The 15,974-nt window shown below is 36.9% G+C and overlaps 1 pseudogene; it reads right to left on the bottom strand.

Moving 5' to 3' along the window:
* Nucleotides 1-15,974, bottom strand: part of LOC127434212 (succinate--hydroxymethylglutarate CoA-transferase-like) — a 164,022-nt pseudogene that overhangs the window by 74,237 nt on the left and 73,811 nt on the right.

Genomic DNA, 15,974 nt, shown 5'->3' with positions numbered 1-15,974 from the left:
ATTTGCCAGATGATGAATCCATTTGCAGAGATGCTTTAAAACATATCTGTTGTAGTGGCATCTATAAAAGCATATTTGTGGTTTATGAAACCTGTGTGAAGAAAAACAAGGAATTGTTTACAGTATGAGGAAACATCTCTTAAATGTTCAGTAAAATTGTTGAGCAACTTTATAAAGACTCTCGTAAAAAAAGAGACAAAGGATACAATGATCAGGCAAACAGGGCTCTGCTTTAGTTTACAATCAGGTGGTTTCTGAGGTAGAATGACAATGAAACTCTTCTTAAACTCTATTTAACCTCCTGAAGAACAAAGATGTAACAAAAGAGGCACACAACACCCAAAGAATTACACATGTTTTTGACCCCGAGTTCAAGACACAGTGATTGCTGGTTTGAAGAGATGGTGTGAAATACAGGACCATGCTTCTAAATAGCATGTGGCCATCAAAGCATGAAGCCAGATAACTCAATATGATAATTAGAGCATGAACATGCTCTAAGTTCTGGGGCAAGTTTTGAGACTCTTTTTTAAGTAAATAGCTATTTGAATTTGCCTCGATTTGTCATCAATGACAGTGAGAAATTGACTGCCACCTGCCATTGCTTTAGTAATCACGGTTTCTGATTATATTATTATGCACCTGATCACCAGGGTGTGGAATTGAGCACATCACATTTCATTTACATCCCCCTTTAATTTACTTTTGCACTTTTTGGGTGATAAGATGATGTCTAGGCTCAGTTGGCACACCCACAGTTCATTTACTGATCGTCCGATGTTTCACACAAATACTGTAAGCTACGTTCACACAGTCAATGTTTGGGACCTGAAAGATGGGTTGTGAAACCTGAAAATTTGCGGGTGTCATTTCAGTTATAGAATGTGGCTGTCTCTCTTGTAAATAACCAAACTGTGTGTGAACGCAACCATATTAAGCACTCAAAACAGGACTGACAACCGTCTTCTGCTGCTGTGTGAACGTGGCCCATATGGCAAGAGCTGGTTGAAATCACCAGTTCCAATGTTATTGGCACAGGTTTTTATTATTCCACAGGAAAAAAAAAAAGGTTGTAAGGTTTTTGGCAGTAGATCATTGAAAGATATTTTGAAAGGAGTTTTGTCTGAGGCATATAGTAGCAAGTTAACTAGAGTTCTATGCAAAGAACTGTATATTCTGCCATGTTTTCTGAGTTCAATTTGGAAAAATAATCAGTAATTTTAGATGGGGCTGCACGATAATGGTGAAAATTAAAATCACAATTATTATGCTCGAAATTTTTATCACAATTATTAATCAAGATTATTCTGTAATTTGAAAATATATATATACTTAATTTATTATTACAGGGCTGCACAATTTGAAAAAAAGAAGAAAAAATATACTGTTCCCAGTGCTTGGATATCAATTGTAAAATAATAACACAAACACAATTACATTAATTGGCAGATCTAATGTTGAACAAGGTGTTAAAACTACAAATTAGTAAATGATTCCCTTTGACCAAAATTAAGTCATGTTTTTCCCATGCTTTACTGCCATTAAAAAGAGTTGCTGTGTAGGGTGTTCACACTTGAGTTCTCTTAAGATCCATTCTTTAAATTATTATTACTATTAAAAATTTTTAAATATTCCAATACACAATAGTAATACTATATTTCTGTAATAATTTAGCACGCAAAATTGCTATACAGTCTGAAGCCATCATTTTAAAGGAAGTGTAATTGTTATCAAGCCTTTTGTTTCAAGAAAGACAGTGTGTTGTTTCTGTGTTACCAGCAGAGGTGACAGTAAATGCGTTTCCATCCAAGGGTTTTTGCAACAAAAAGTGTAGCGCATCAAAAAGTTTACCGATATAGCTGATGGAAACACAAATTTGCTAATTAGTGTCGACATAATATTTTTCCTTTTAACTCTAGCGTATAAACTCTATATCGATGCTTCAAATGTCACGAAAAACTTGTTTGGAAACACTTTTTGTCGAGAAAATAGGCATTAACGCAAAAATATAGTGTCACGTGACAGAATTTACCTCAATCATTAGCCTATGTTAATCATGATGACAAGGTATACAACCTTGAAAGCCAATTTATTGTACTTAAAGCATTACTCGCACTGTTATGAATTGGTCTTTACGGCATACCTGCACAGATCCGATGCTGCAAACACATCTGCATCATGACACTTCCAGGAGTGCCAACATAGATATCTCGTATCATGCCCCTGTCATTGACAAGTGCACGGAGAACAAATGAATCGCGACTCTTTGCGATTAATTTAATCGTGGTAGCCATCCGTTTATTTATTAAAGTTGCTTTTCCACACCATTCAAAATAATAGACGGCAGTCACAGAATTAGCCCACAATACAAAAAACATATCATTTCTGTATTCACACAATACTAGGAGAAAAACATCAGTGTGCTTTTTTGGAACACTAACATATAGCCCAATTCTAAAAAATTATTGTTTAGCTTACTTTTTTAAAAATGTCGGCAAAATTCCCTGTATTATATTAAATAAATTACCATACGAAAAAAAAAGCATTAAATTAAAAAAATGAATTACCAAACGAAGAAAAAATATATATTTTTAGACCTATATATACCTTTTCTTTACACAAACGTAAATTAGCTTTACCCTGTTCTGTAGACGAAAAAAGTCAGCTGAATGACACTCAGAATGTTCTAGACTTTTTTCAAGACTATAAACTATCAGAACTATTCAAGTTAACTTTCAGAAAACGAGCTTTTGAACATTTTAAAATATTTAAATATTTTAAATCTAACCCTCTTTACCTCGGATCGCATTTGCTGAGCTTCTTCAGAAAATGTAAATTGCATTATGACACTAAAGTTACAATCAATGACAATCAAGTTCAGTTGGTCGTTAAAAGTTACTGGACAAATATGCAGGACATAATGCAGTTGTGATAAAAATGCTTTAGATTAGATGATTGTTCAAAATAGCCTATTGAATATCAGGACTGTATCGTTTGTAAACCCTGATATTACACCGCATCAGTTTTTCTTTAATATATGTGCACACAGCATATACACATCGATGGATGGTCCTTATACTTAGACTGAAAGTTTCCCCTACTACTTGGTGCAGGTTGCCAGCTTGAACAGGGCCATGACGATTCACTTTCGGGTCAGAACCGGTGTGCAATCTGAGATAGGCGCAACATCAGGAGGACCAATATCACAGTCCTATCAGAAGGGCAGCTGCTCCCTTTTGATTGCAATTCCTCATCTTCTGATTGCATTTATTTGTGAAATTAAAATGACAGTAAGCTGGCTAATTTCAATGAATTTTCTCAATACTCTCCCCATTTTACCAAAACTTTGAACACACATTTCTGTATGGAAACGGCTTAAGGGCAGATTTCTTTTGCGATAAACCAAAACTTATGCAGCAAAGTGATTTTTTAAGCATGACATCATCACGCACACCATTTTTATGGATAAAAGGCCATTTGAATGGAAACAGGCAGAAGACGCATTTTCACTTTGTCGATAACAAAACAGTGCGAAAAGTGGATGGGTTTATTTAAGATTTGTTTAGGCACTTGTAATGGCCAAACATATTTGGAATTATGCAAATGTGCAACAGAGGTAAATCTGTAGCACTTTGAATATAACGCGGTCAGCTCACGTTAGTGACGTGCACGAACCAAACCGAAACTCAGAGCACAGCTGTTCAGTGTAACACACATAATTAGAGTACGACATGGAATTAATTTCATGTGCATCCAGCACAGAACAGCTTTGAGAAAGCTATAACGCCATATCATTATCCTTTTGCATGTTCCGATTATATGTAACACACTACAGAGCAGAGCGGCACACATACGATACTCGTAAACATCTGCAATTCTGTATTTCAGCGCATGCTCGAAAGTAAAACAGTGATTGGTCAGTGGCGAAATTCTGAAAAGAGCGTGATTGGTCAGTTGTGGTAAAAATGGACTTCGAAAGAATGCCGATATAATGTGATTTAGTATATCATCCACAAACACAGCCAATAATGAAAATTACCAACAATTTGCAACTTTACCTGGCTGAAAATTTCTGCTCGCTAGTTTACTAATACTGTAGACGGTTATGCTTAAGGAATGTTCCAAGTTCAATACAAGTTAAGCTCAATCGACAGCAGTTGTGGCAAAATATTGATTACCACAAACATTTATTTTGACTTGCCCCTCCTTTTCTTTAAAAAGCAAGAATATGGGTTACAGTGAGACACTAACCATGGAAGTGAATAGGGGCAATTTTTGAATGTTAAAATAAAATTTATTCAGCCCCGCCCCTTTTCCGCGCTCTGCTTTTTCGAATTTTGTCATCTAACTTCCTGTTTGTATTAGAGTGTACTGAGAAGAGTCGATCAAAATGGATTACGTGAGGGAGCACAGAAAGTATTTTTCACCAAGAGTTGATGGTGTGAGTCTACACAACCCCTTTACAATGTGAAAATGCTGGTGAGGTAGTTTTTCTGTCACTGTAAAAGTTCGTTTTTCCGACACCCGCGGAGGTAAATTTGACCTGCAGATCACATTCAGACTGCTATGACACAGTGCACTTTTTCATGATACAAGCGTTTAATTGTTATACAGCATTTAATTGTTATACGTGTAATTCTGCTTATTATTTAGGTTTCAACTTGTTAATAATTTGTTAAAATGTGTAGTTGACATGAAATCTTAAACAGGACAGCTCGTATTATTTTACATGCATGTTCATGACATTAAAGGAAATTATTTGTACTTTTTAAAATTATTTGTTTCACCCCACATTTTTAAGAGGCTTAAATGTGATTAAAATAGTTGTAAATGCAATATAAAATAAAACATACTCTTTTATATATATATATATATATATGCGTGTATGTGTGTGTATAAAAATATAATATCACCCCATCCCGGATTAACGCTCAAAAAATCTGCTCACCTGAACTATAACGCCATGGGTGAATGACATGAGAAGATGACCATAGGTATCATACAGAGATATTTTTAATGATTTTACGTTGTCTCTTGGAGTTTCACGAGCACAAAGGCATATCAGTACATCCTCAGCATAAAGGATCTTGTGTATTTATGAATGAAATACTCTTGTTTTAAATTCCCCCCGCTCTGCTTTCTGTTGCTATGACATCCCCTGAATACTTTAAAATACTCATGATAACTTTTGGCAACTCTATAACCTGTAAATCTACTTTGCTAGCTAATTACACTTAGACATCAACACCATAGAAATCTATATAGAATATAGATCAAAGACAACATTTTCAACATGGCTAGTTTCTCTGGTGCATAAGGTGAATAGCCACAAGACATAAGCAATATGCATGTAAACAAGTCAATTTTACAGCTTCGTTGCAATGACGATATAATGTCAACAAACCCTAAAATGACTATAAAATTTAAATTTAAACAACAAGTGCTTTTATAAAATTATAAACTTCACATTTCTGCCTTTAAACCCTCCAAAAATTGGCCCCTTTATCTTCCACACTGAATGGGTGAGCGAATACTTTTGGCAATATAGTGTATGTTCAATATTCGGAAGCTGTACATCACTATAAATGGAATAACCTTGCTATTAGAATGCATAGGAGAAGGGATGTTGTGATAATGCTGCTTGAGTATTTTAATCATACGTGGAAATCCCAATGAACACCCCAAATGCTGAAGTTATTGTTTCATGTCTGTCCGAATTAGCACTGGAAGGAAGTGTGTGCAGTTTCGGCTCACCTGCGGCTCTTTCCCTGGGTGATGTCGGCGTAAAACATTAATCATGTATCAATGTATTACTATAACAGCATCTTAATGCCATTAATCAAAGCACATTTTTGACACTCGCAATAGATTACAGCCGCGCGAGGAAACAGGAAGTACTTGCATGTGTGTATTAAATAAACCCTCACACACATTATTGGCATATATTACCAGTATACGGCACTCTTGTCGAGCGATGTCTGCAAACGGTGCCTGTTTTGTAAATGTCTTTTGACCATCGCTGTTGTAATTGACTGCAAAAAGAAAATGTTCCCAGAGAGGAGAAATGCAGGGGGCTTCTCTATCAGCGGCTCATTTTCTCCACTTGCCATTTTCAACTACACACAATGCTTGCAGATCAGTGATGTCATCAAGTTGACCCACGTGAAACACAAGCGGAGCGATGCTTCCCGAACCGTGGGTGGCGACCCGCACGGTTCATTTTTTTACAGAGAACCGTTACACTCCTATTTGCTTCCCTGCACACTGGCATTGACATGCACCAAAGAGATCAATTTGGAGCTATAACCAAATCAACCAATCCTTTGCTGATTAAAATGCAAATTAACCAATCAGCATTGTTTAAAACTCCTAAGCTCTTTTCTTCCCAATCTAAGAGAAGTTAGAGTATGTTGTGATCTAATTGTGACTGTTGTTTTGGATGTTCTGCTCAATGAGAGGACACTGACATTGACTAGATCTGTGAGAGAGGAATTTTTTTGCCTCTGCCGTGTTCCCATGGGAGGAGCCTGGAACATGTGACAAGCTTTTAAGTGCTTGGAGCTCGTGTAAGATTCTTCCATTAGACCACAAACATTTGGGAAGAAAAAAAAAAAAAAACAGACAGACGTACATAAATCAGAAGAACTTTTAAAAATACCTCTCTCTTGATAAGTGCTCTTTTCGTTGACTCATCCAAACTTAAAGCTAGATCTGTCACTTCGTTTTTATTGTTGATAGTGAAGTTATAATACAGTATCAGCTTAAAAGTTTTGTGTTAGAAAGTTTATTCATAATCATATGATGGTGACTCAACACCACTATCTGGTTTGCTTCGATTTTTTCACTGAGTGGGACCTTTAATATGTTTCCCACAGTGTGGCTTTGTCATAAAGTACCAATATGATCACAGCAGTAGCAGCCTGAAAGGGTCTTTTGTATATTTTAAGTGAAATGCTTGTTTGCAAGCCAGAAAAAAACTTCTGAATGACCCGAACTGAGAAACAGAACCCTGCAGTCCATACGTCTGGCAACCCAAATAGCAACTTTAGATCTCTACAGACTGTTTAACAGAGTTTATTCTTTCTTTCTTTTTTTCTTTCTATAGTTACAGTTTCTAGACCTCTAAATGTTTCTGTAAACTCAACAAATAACATAAAAATATCAGCATACTGCCAAACCAGTACTGTGTGTACATGGACACAAAACTTATTTGTTATTGGCAGGTAGAAAAATTCATTTGTGTCAGTCTTAATGAATATCACAAAGGCTGAGAATACAGTTTGGTGTATTTGTTGTAAAGTAGACTTTCTTTAGGCTATCCTAAGACTGATGCAATCTTGACATGTTTTCTACTACTAGACTTATGAATATTTGCATACTGGCATCCAACCCAATCTCATGACAAGCTGTAATAATACTACGAGTTGGCAAAATTGTAAGAAATCATACAAGTTTACTCCCACAGAGAAAAATAAATGAACTAATGAACAATGTTATTATGATTTTTTAACCACAAACCCAAAGCTAAACCCAACCATTATTTTATTAGTAAAATAAATTTTGTCTCCCACAGTAGAAAAAAAAACACTGGGGTTTAGAACGAGACGAGGGAAGTGTATCACAGGTTTAAGGTAAACTACAGTCATTTGTGTTGCATAAATAAATATAGAATAACCAAATTTGTTCATTTCGTTTTATAAAGTGTTGAATCAGAAGATGCTTGTACTGTATCAATTTGAAATTCTATTTAATTGGTTGGTCTCTATGGGAATCAAATTGTTTGATTGATTTGTTCTTACCATTTCACCATGTCCTATGATTTATTAAAAGTTGTCATAAAACTATGTTGGTTTATCTGGGATGAAATTGCATGGTTCACATTAGCCAATTTTCTCCATCAGGTCGAACAGTTCTCATCACAAAACTGTACCGTTCCGTGCCAATCCGGGCCAGTTGACACAGTTACAGTTTCTTTTTTCACTGTGGTGTGGTGAAATCAGGAGAATGTTCGTAACAGATCCATCTGTTGGTGACGGTGTGAGAGGTAAACATTGGAGTGAGTGAACAATAGAGGATGATCGCATGTTCCAGTTTTTAGGACTGCTTTTTTCTCTGGATTTACTCTGCTAATACGCATAAAAGACACGACCAATGATGCAAAAAGGAAAGCAAAGAGGAAAAGACGAGAGGTTTTCCATCATTAGGGCTTGTGTATGCCACCGGACATGAACATGCAGAAAGGTAAATGTTCCCAGACTAGCTTGAAAGGATATTTATTGACAAAATAGTATATAAGTATTATATGAAAATTGTATATGAGAATATTGACATAGTTTGAGTTTTAATGAGCTAGTAATCTACTTCCCTTATGAAAAAGGCATGTAGAAAAATAAATGTAGGCTACAATACTAGTTAAATTATCATAATAAAATCATAAAGACACACTAAACAAGTCGCCACGTACAAAAGCCATTCCACCAGAACCGTTGAGTACGGTTAGCTAACTGTGCCGAGAGTTCCGGGCCGAGAACGGTTTATAATCTTCCGTGCTGAACCGTGCTCAAGTGGAAATGCTACTGCAACCGTTCCGTTCTGTGCTGTGCTCAGAACGCCAATATCAGGAAACATGTCTAGCTAGTATATCATTCATGATTGCTCTCCATAGAAATGAATCTTTACAGTATCGTGATGGCAAATCTCATAAGTTTGGAATCTCAAACTCACATTAAATTGCTAGTGTTGCAGGTCAAAATGCATCACAGCAAGCTCATTGAGTTTGATTGTGAATGATTGGCAAACAATGGCCACACAGAAAGCAGAGTTCAAGAGCTGGCCCAACACTAATCAACAGACTGTTCCGAGCAACAAGCTGAACTGTTTCAACTCACTGCCAATCACCATCATAGCATTGAAAGGCACAAATACCATGATGTGAAATGAAAGGAATCCTTCCTCCCTGTGGTGAAATCAATATTGTGTTGAAATTTAAGGAATTCGGATGGGCTAACAGCACACTCATCTCTAATTGTGAATGGGTGAAGACTCAAAGCATGCCAGTTTAGCTCATTCTTTGGAATAAGCCAAAACAGTGTTAAAATCTTTTAAGATATCTTTGCTTTTGCTTGGCATCAATAGCATCAATGTGTTAAAGTCTTAAAGTCCCAACAAATTTAAATCCTGTCATCGATTTTACACCCTCAAGAAAAAGTGTCCACAATAGCTGGGTTTCCATCCACAATTTTATGCAAATTTGGGGATATTGCATAAAAAAATGCTGGATGGAAATACCAAAATCTTAATACAGTTTCCAAAATGAACATATAAAACATGCTCACTTGGGGTCGATACATTTTTTATTGTGCAAGAAGACAAGCTCATAACCTACAGTGGAAACACATTTACTGAATAAGTTTCACTTATATGTCTTTAACAAGACTCTGTATTCTTCACTTTCTTATTCACACCCACATTTGTATTTGTGAGAGTTGCTTAAGACAAAACACTTTTCAACTTCTCACTTTTTCAGCAGAAGTGCCTTATTGAAATTGTTAATAAATGTAAAACTTCACAAGATCTTCAAACGGCTGTAGTACTCCATGGAAAAAGGGCACTGTTTGTACAGTTTACAAATGAAAACTGCCCAAATAAATGAATGATGTTAATTAAAAACTCTCTGACAGAGCTGGTACTAAGAGCAAAGGAGAACTCTATAGACAGAAAGACAGAGTACACCTGCAGCCAAGTACAGTACTAATTATATCCACGTCCCCTTAGAAATGAAAGAAAATTATAAACAAGAACTGAGAACCAAAAATGTCAAATTATGCAACTTTCACAAACTACACAAAAGTCTTGCAGTTCCTGTTAACAATTTTAAACAACATAGATGAGTTATGATTGTTGTAAAAATGAGGTAGATGACAGACTGTATTTGTGTACCACCCTCCATAGAGTGGTAGACACAAATACAGAGTGATTAGAAAATACCTTTTTATCTCTTTTGACACAAATGCAGCATAAAAAAATAAAAAAACAGAGCTTATGGTTGTGACCATAAAGCTCTATTTTGGTCTCGTCACTCCAAATTACAGTGTGCCAGAAGCTGTGAGGCGTGTCAAGGTGTTGTCAGGCATATTGTAACCGGGCTTTTTTTGTGGCATTGTCACAGTAAAGGCTTCTTTCTGGCAACTCGACCATGCAGCTCATTTTTGTTCAAGTATCGTCGTATTGTGCTCCTTGAAACAACCACACCGTCTTTTTCCAGAGAAGCCTGTATTTCTCCTGAGGTTACCTGTGGGTTTTTCTTTGTATCCTGAACAATTCTTCTGGCAGTCGTGGCTGAAATCTTTCTTGGTCTACCTGATCTTGGTTTGGTATCAAGAGATCCTAGAATTTTCCACTTCTTAAGTGATTGAACAGTACTGACTGGCATTTTCAAGGCTTTGGATATCTTGTTATATCCTTTTCCATCTTTATAAAGTTCCATTACCTTGTTACGCAGGTCTTTTGACAGTTCTTTTCTGCTCCCTATGGCTTAGTATCAAGCCTGCTCAGTACATCCATGTGAGAACTAACAAACTCATTGACTATTTATACACAGACACTAATTGCAATTTAGAAAGCCACAGGTGTGGGAAATTAACCTTTAATTGCCATTTAAACCAGTGTGTCACCTTGAGGTCAAATATTCAAGGGTATGTAAACTTTTGATCAGGGCCATTTGAGTGATTTCTGTTATCATTATGATTTAAAAAGGAGCCAAACAACTATGTGATAATAAATGGCTTCATATGATCACTATCTTTAAATAAAAATTTTTTTGCATGATCAGTCATATTTTCAAAATCAATGCCAAAATTTCACAATTTCTGCCAGGGTATGCAAACCTTTGAGCACAACTGTATATATATATATATATATATATATATATATATATATATATATATATATATATATATATATATATACTGTATATAGTTCATTTCTATATTCATTGTCTAGTTATTTTTATTTAAAGGGATAGTTCACCCAAAAATGATAATTCTCTCATCATTTACTCACAGTCATGCCATTCCAGAAACATGGCTTTTTTTCTTTTGCAGAAGACAAATGCAGATTTTTAGAAGAATATCTCGGCTCTGTAGGTCCATAAAATGCAAGTGAATGTTGGCCAGAACTTTGAAGCTCCAAAAAGCACATTAAGGCAGCATATAAGTAATCCATAAGACACCATTGGTTAAATCCATGTCTTCAGAAACGATATGATAGGTGTGGGTGAGAAATTTTCACATTCATGGGTGAGATCAATATTTAAGTCCCTTTTTACTCTAAACCTTCAGATGTGAAAGTGAAACTAAACAGTCATCACATGTGACTTTCAGATGTGAAAGTGAAGATTTAGAGTAAAAAAGGACTTAAATATTGATCTGTTTCAAACCCACACCAATCATGTCACTTCTGAAGACATGGATTTAACCACTGGAGTCTTATGGACTAATTTTATGCTGCCTTTATGTGATTTCTGGAGCTTCAAAGTTCTGGCAAACATTCACTCGCATTGAACGGACCTACAAAGCTGAGATATTCTTCTAAAAATGTTCGCTTGTGTTCAGCAAAAAGAACAAATTCATACACATCGGGGGTGTCATGAGGGTGAGTAAATGATGAGAGAATTTTCCTTTTTGGGCAAACTATCCCTCTTATTTATTTTGTGTGTTAAAGCATAGTTCCATACTAAAAAAAGGGGGGGGGGTTATGGGGTTGGGGATGTTAAGGGGGGCACCACGTCAGATCTCGCCTAGGGCACCAAGTAAGCTAGAACCGCCGCTGCCCTCCTGTCTAACCACAGATGCTCTTTTATAAAAATACACCTACCATGGGTGTATGTGTCAAAAGTATTAAATCCTTATAGACCACATCTAGAGCCTGTGATCATACTAAGGCCCAGTGAAATGCGATCTCCATGATCCAATCAAGCAGATCATAACATCACCTAGTCAGAACACAGCATGCTTAAATTTGTCCACATGAAGAAGCTTCTGTGTCCAAATAACTGATCAGATCTCTTTTCCCCGCAGAGTAGTGATTATGTCATCAAATGACCTTCAAAGCTCTGGTCACCATTCACCTGCATTGTGAGGAACAACAAAGCTGAAATATTCTTCTAAAAATCTTCATTTGTGTTCTGCAGAAGAAAGTAAGTCATACACATCTGGGATGGCATGAGGGTGAGTAAATGATGAGAGAATTCTAATTTTTGGGTGTATTATCCCTTTAATTATAAATAAATCCAAATATTCAAACTGCACTAAATCAAATTAGTTGAGACCAAATTTAATACTTCATTATGCATCAGTCAAATTGTTTAGTAAAGATTCATATTCAAATGTAATCTTTGTCAGAGCAAACATGAACATTTCTACTTAGTGAGTGGAACATTCAAAATGGCTCATTAAGGGAAGTTAGTTCTGAGAAAATGTTGAGCAACCTTTGTAGAGTTTTAGATTAAACTTTATCTGTTGTTTTGTTAAATAAAGCAATGATAGTCACACAATTTAAGTGTCCAAATACTTTTTGGGACCATCATATGGCTGAATCCGTTGACAAAAATTGGACAAAATGATCCTATATTTACTGTATGTTGAATTCTGTATTAATGTAAAACTGCACTAAAGACTTAGAAGATGCCAGGGGCCTGCTGAGAAAAAAAAAAATCAAAGGAGTGCAGAAACAGCTGCTAAATATTGCTGCGGCTCTTGAACTCTTGAACTGCTCTTTACCACAATTCCTCAAAAGGATGGAAGTGTCACTTTTCATGATGCCCAAAAAAATTCTGGCAATTTGTTCGCATAAAGTATCAAACCCCATTTCTGCTGGGGCAACATTTGAATCATGGCAGAGTTTATAAGATTCCATCCTAGGGCTGTTATGATGTGCTCCTCACATGAAAAGACTACTTCATTTTGTATTTAAGGTGAAAATATTGGATTCACACTTTGCAGCTTTATGAAGGCTCTTCAATTGTTACAGATGGTTTGATGTCCAAAGAAGCAGATGAACACAGGCATTTCAGAAGACTCTGTGCCAGCAAAGAGTCTTATGACTGACAGACATTCTCATTTGCTGATTTATTACACTTGGGCAGCTACTCCGGGTCGGTATCAAATGTGTCTGACACACATTTCTCCTTTGCTCCTCACGCCTAGGGGCCCCGTGGCCATGCAGGGCAGGTAACAGGAAGGACACTGCATAAATCAGCCCCCATTCTCAGTCTGTCTCTCCCTTTACATCTTCACAAGCACAGGAGAAGCTGTTCCATCCTCCCACGCCTTAAATCTAAGTCTTTCCCACTCATCCCTAGTTTATTAGAAAAGTGTTTGCAAGAGGAACTGAATGGCTGTGAGGATTTTCACAATGAAACGCTGCCAGGCCAGAAAGAAAGAGAAAAAATGTGTCCAAAACTTGAAAAATGCAGCCTTCACAAAGTATAATAGTCAGTTTTTGAAAGTAGCATGTAAGTACCCAATCGTATCAATCGTATGAGTATGTTTCAAGGTTTAGTGGAAAAAATAAAAATCTGGAGTGCTTAAAAGAAATAAAATTAATGTACTTTTTTCAGCTTACAGCTGCATTCGTATTGAAATATAAGCATTGTAGACATTACATATTTGATTGGATATCTCAAAAGCTATATTGAAATTGCAGTAAATCATTAGACATGATGTTATGGTGCCTAAAATCTTTTGTTAGTAGGTGCTTTTATAAAAAAGCACCATGGGGTGAATTCACGAAAGTTGTGCCACTTTTGCATGTGGTATTTCAGTGCAAAAACCTGCATCTTTTTTATCAACCACCTTCAATCTAGTATAAACAGGCAAAATTAACGCTGAAAAAGCACTGCGTTTTGAGTATATAAATTGTCATTAAAATAACTGTCATTCTTTTCTGGGCAAACACACCTCTTTTTAATGTTAATTAGGCTCATTACTGACTGCGCATCATTCAAAAATCTCTATGCTATTTACACACCGCAATAAACATTGAGCTATTACCGCCCAGGAAAAAGCAGCCGGTAAACAAAATTTGATTAAAAAGAGATGTTTGTCTACATTTTCTATTAATCAAGGCAGTAATTCATCAAATAATTATCAAATGATGAAGAAGAGTGTTAAACCTGGCATATATCCAGGCATATATGCGCTGTGAATTGAAGCACACTTTCGGCATGTTAAAGGGATGATTCAGGTGTCTGGATCACAGAAGTGGAGTGCTGCTGTACAGTCCCAGCAGTGTGTCAGATCACGGAGGACTGTTGCATCCTCCGCCGATTATCTAATCTGCCAATCGTGTGAAAGCAGTGCATTGCATAAAATCATGCAGATACGGGATAGGCGCTTCAGTTAATGTTCACAACTTCACATAAACCATCAGAATGGGGAAAAAATGTGATCTCTATGATTTGGACCGTGGCATGATTGTTGGTGCCAGATGGGCTGGTTTGAGTATTTCTGTAACTGCTGATCTCCTGGGATTTTCACACACAACAGTCTCTAGAATTTACTAGATTTTCACGTCTTTTAATACCAGATGGCAGCAATCTGCTCCCAATACATGACACATTCTCATATTTTCTTCATGTTTCAAATTATAAAAGTGTAGATTTTTACTGTTGCGAAGTTACATATATTTCCCTGTTTGCATTTGCAAATGTATGGTGAAATTGAGAAATGTAAATAAGTTCTAAAAATTATAAAATCCCAAAAGAAGTGCATAATTTTATTGTGTGGCGGAACGACCTCCCCGTCCCTCTCGTCATCGTCGCCCTGCCCATTAGGGCAGTCTTTCAGCCAGGCTCAAAATGGGAGTGGGCTGGAGAGAGGAGAGATGCAAATTTATGAGCCTCGTTGGGGCAGCGGTTGATGAGGTATACCTGATGTTAATAGAGCCTCATCACCACTGCCATTAAAACACAGAGCGCGCCTCTTCTCAGGAAGCCGGCTCCTATCTCCTTGTGTGCACACACTGGCGTCCTTCGCAGGTCCAGGAGCAGATCAGGGAGGGTACCGGTGAAATTAGATGCGCACCGGACCCGCACCCTCAGACCCCCCGGAACGAGTTAGATGCGACGCCGGGGGAATTGGAGCATGCATCGTGGCCGACGGGCAGATTCCCCTTATTCCTCTTTATTTTTGACACTAATTCCCCCATGGACACTTTACTCCCCTTTTATGAACAGTTAATTCATAACAGTTAATAAATTAGTTTATTTATTTTTATTTTTCAACAAATGCCTCTCTGAGGCTTGACGCCAAACCCACGGTTTCTGTCTCTTGCTCACCCCGCCACAACTGTTTTTACTTCAGGGAAGAAGAAATGTTAACACTTATTTAAAAAAATAAAACAAAATTCATGATTACTGTATCGTCAAATTTGACCAGGAATACTACAAATGTCAGCCTGTGACGAAGACTGAAAAAGGGTTAAAAGGTATCTTTACTTTCCTTTATATATGACAAGTGGGTACTTTATACAAAATTTGTAATGGGCAGAAATCTACATATGTGTGCCAATCTGTTTTGCTTAGCCAGTTTATGACGTTGTCGGTTATTAAGAAAAATACATATAAGAACATGCATGTAAATGCACTCAGTGACTGATTGGGTAGCAAGGCAGCTGCCTTTGGTTTCAGCAAAACCATTCATGAGCTGAATATCTCCACCTGCAGCTCATCATATGAAGACGTGCACAGCTGTGCTGGTCTACGCCATCATCCAAGACCATTAAAAGTAAGCTGTCTCTCCCACTCTGGACGGCATGGTGAGAGGAAGCTGAAGTGATGTGTTGAGGACAAATTCAGAATGAAAGTAAAGCATCCCCAACCACTGGAGGCATATCAAAGGGGCTTATTGAAAAGCCTTAAAGCTCCCGAACACACTTAAGTGCCAGCAGGTGTAGTGACATTTATGGAACCACGT

This window comes from Myxocyprinus asiaticus, chromosome 44, assembly GCF_019703515.2.
Source record: "Myxocyprinus asiaticus isolate MX2 ecotype Aquarium Trade chromosome 44, UBuf_Myxa_2, whole genome shotgun sequence".
Taxonomy (NCBI): Eukaryota; Metazoa; Chordata; class Actinopteri; order Cypriniformes; family Catostomidae; genus Myxocyprinus; species Myxocyprinus asiaticus.
Note: the sequence above shows the minus strand (reverse complement) of the source record. Positions and strands in the feature narration are given on the sequence as shown.